A 3,886-nucleotide genomic window follows, 5' to 3' on the forward strand; every position below is an offset into this window, starting at 1 on the left:
AGCTCTTCTTGGAGTTCAAGTTCTGATTCTGATTATGAAAATTACCTCATCTCCGAAAGTCTCAGTTTCTTTTTCGGCAAAATGGGGACAGGAACAGTATCTACCTCACAGAGTAAATGCAAGAGTATTTTAAAATTTTCATGTTTGTTACTTGTTAAGTCCTATAATTACTATTTTTTGTTTGCTTGTTGTTTTTATTTTTTGGGGGTCACACCCAGCGATGCTCAGGGGTTGCCCTTGGCTCTGTGCTCAGAAATCGCCCCTGGCAGGCTCAGGGGACCACGTGGGATGCCGGGAATTGAACCACTATTCATCCTATGTTGGCTGCGTGCAAGGCAAATGCCCTACAGCTGTGCTATCTCTCTGGCCCCCTATAATTACTATTATTAATGTTGAAATCAGGTCACAGGAAAGTTAATTGATAAACTTCCTCTTTAGGTAGAAGTGGGTAAGGTAAGAAAAAGTTAAAGAATAATAATATAATTTTTTTGGGGGGGGTCACACCCGGCAGTGCTCAGGGGTTATTCCTGGCTCTGCACTCAGAAATCACCCCTGGCAGGCACAGGGGACCATATGGGATTCCGGGATTCAAACCACCATTCTTCTGCATGCAAGGCAAACACTTTACCTCCATGCTATCTCTCCGGCCCCAAGAATAAGATTCTTGGTGATTGCTTTTCTCATTACCTTCATACCACAGGCCTTGAGCTTCATCTCTCTATGCTTTGGGTTTCTTCCATTTGAAGGAGGGACATCACAGAGTAAAGTTTTGTGTTATTAAGAATTTGAGGGCCTGGAGAGATAGCACAGTGGCGTTTGCCTTGCAAGCAGCCGATCCAGGACCAAAGGTGGTTGGTTTGGATCCCGGTGTCCCATATGGTCCCCCATGCCCGCCAGGAGCTATTTCTGGCTCATTTAATAATTCAAAGTATTATAATGATGACTCCTACGGCTAGTTGTCATGCTATACTTATTTTGTATTTTATTTTTATCAAATTGGGGATTGAGCCAAGACCTCATATTCATGATACATGCTCTACCACAGACTCAGAATTTTATTCTTTCTTAATAACATAACACTAACTTTTAGCTGAATGTTGATTTTTGAGTTAAGGCTATTTTTTTTTTAAGTGCTGGGGATTTAGTCCAGGCTTCACATATGCAAAGCAACTGTGCTACTGCTATGCTGTATCCCTGGATATCATCCTTCTGTATACTCATTTCCCTAGATATAGTCATGTGGCTAAATTCTAGTCAATGACAGAATAAAATATGACTTCACGGAGCTATTTTTTGTTTGTTTGTTTGTTTAAAAAAATTTTTTTGGCTTATTGGGTCACACCTGGCGGTGCTCAGGGGTTTCTTCTGGCTGCACTCAGAAATCAGTCCTGGATTGGGGAACCATATTGGGTGTTGGGGATTGAACCCGCGTCCTTCCTGGGTCAGTCGCATACAAGGCAAATGCCCTACCATTGTGCTACCACTCCAGCCCTAGGAGATATTCTTTTAAGAGAGAAATATGGTTTTTCATTTCCCATTTTCTTCTTACGATATAATGACTAGAATTGAATAGTCATTCTGGTCCACGAAGTTGCTTATTAAGAACAATTATTAAGGTAAATTCTGGAAGGAGCCAGGGTGGAGGGAGTAATCCTAGACTGTGAAGAAACACAAAGAGATACATCTTAAAATTTAAATCACCCCCTTTAGTTATGTATCTTCAGTTTTATTGAAATAAAATTGAGAAGTAAACTATAATATATTTAAAGCATACAATGTAAAGATTATTTTATTACTTTATTTAAATACCACAGTTTACAAAGTTGTTCACATTAAAGTTGATTCTGGCATTCTATGTTCCAACATCAATCCCACCACCAATGTAACATTTTCTCTATTATTGTTCTTAGTTTATTTTTATTTTTACTTGGTTTTTGGGTCACACCCGGCAGCGCTTAGGGGTTACTCCTGACTCTATGCTCAGAAATCACTCCTGGAAGGCTCAGGGGACCATATGGGATGCCGGGATTCGAACCACCGACCTTCTGCATGCAAGGCAAATGCCTTACCTCCATGCTATCTCTCCGGCCCCAGGTCTGGTTCATATATAATGTAATGAACTTAGCCTATACTCTGCTGCACACCAAATCTCCTCCATTCCTCTTCAGACATCAGATGAGTTTTGGGTACTTGTTTGGAGAGTTCTCTGGGTAACATGACATGCTGGTACTAGTAGTGCTCATCGAAGTACTCGTCCAAGTAGTAGATCTGCTTGTGGGCCATCCCTGAGGCAGGATGGGAGTAAACTCAGCAGCGCACGTCCTCTTCAGAGTGAAGCAACGACCCAACTCCATTGTTCTTAGTTTCCCTTAACTCCCCAGGCCTGCCTGCTTGGCAGACAGAAAAAATTTTTATTTTATATTGCTTGTTATAAAAAATGTAAATGGAATTATAAAAAAATACCTCAGTAAAAGAAAATTTGTGAAAATAGTCAGATCTCTCTATAGTGCCATTAAATTTTTGTCTGAAAGTTGACTAAACTGCTGCTGGCTGAACATTCTGTGTTATTTTTGTTTATTGAACTTAGATTCTATGCTTCTTTCCCATATAACTTGGTGTACTTCTTCTGGGAAATCAGTACTGAAGAATTTGGAGGTGTTGCATGCCCATATATGTGGCTACATGCTCTAGGAACTCCAGAATTTATGGAGCTGGGCCAAAGAGCTTACAAGTTGCTGACTGTGGACTATAGGTTGACTGCTGAAGCATCCGAAGTACAGGGTGTAGAAGTGGGGAGAGGTTACCCTCCCTCATTCAGAGAAGACCCTAGAGTTTTCAACCACAAACTGGTGTATAACTGGAGTTTTCTGTTTTGTTTTATTTGGCATCTGCAAATTAGTCATGAAGTAGTGAAGTTAGATAGTACAACATAAAGATTTGCTGTTTGTGAAAAGATTCCCCCATTGATTTAGCAAACACATTCACCACACATTCAATTTTTCAATTTTGTATGTGTAGGTATGGAAAGTTATGTTTAAATTTTTTTTTAATATTTTTGATTTATTTTTGGTTTTTGGACCGTGGCAAGTGGCACTCAGGGGTAACTCCTGGTTCTGCGCTCAGTAGTCACTGAGCTCCTGGCAGGCTTGGGGAACCATATGGAATGCCGGGTATTGAACCTGGGTCCATCCTGGGCCGAACACCCTATCACTGTGCTATCACTCCAGCACACCTATGTTTTTATTTTTTGGATTCTAAAGGTTGACCTTGGCTATATCTCTGGGTGAACCTCTTCTGTATAACGAGACATATACTATCCACCTTGGCCCAGTGATCAGTGTTATAGAATCTGGCCTTCTAGGGTGCTCGCTTCGGCAGCACATATACTAAAATTGGAACGATACAGAGAAGATTAGCATGTCCCCTGCTCAAGAATCTGGCCTTCTAGGTATCTCAGGATTCTGTGCTCAGTAATAGTACTTTCCAGGAGCCTTAGGAGTATCTTCTTTGTGTCTCTTATACATAATAACCTCTTAGGAGTGTCAGCTTCCAAAGGACGTGCATAAAAATAAGCATTGTTTTGAGTGCAGAAGGAAATGCACCTGAGCCCTGGTTATATGAGTGGAAAGGTTGTTCTCTGCACAGGAGATGAGGCAAGTCTTCCCTGGATCAGATAGAAATATAGATGTATTTGAAACAGACATTCCTAGTTAGTATTAAATGTTTGAGTCTGCAAACCTCAATGCGGGATATAAAGTATTATTTTTCTTCTACAGAAATATCCCCTTACAAATAGAAGGACATACTCGGACAAGGAGTATGGCTGAAACTGGACAGACCAGATGCCAGAATAGTTAGATTTATTTTTGGACCATAAGCCTGGCCT

The 3,886-nt window shown here is 40.7% G+C and overlaps 1 pseudogene; it reads left to right on the forward strand.

The window, feature by feature from the left end:
• Positions 1 to 3,362: 3,362 nt before the first annotated feature.
• On the forward strand, positions 3,363 to 3,463 carry LOC126004840 (uncharacterized; annotated as a pseudogene).
• Positions 3,464 to 3,886: the final 423 nt, after the last annotated feature.

This window comes from Suncus etruscus, chromosome 3 (assembly GCF_024139225.1).
Source record: "Suncus etruscus isolate mSunEtr1 chromosome 3, mSunEtr1.pri.cur, whole genome shotgun sequence".
Taxonomy (NCBI): domain Eukaryota; kingdom Metazoa; phylum Chordata; class Mammalia; order Eulipotyphla; family Soricidae; genus Suncus; species Suncus etruscus.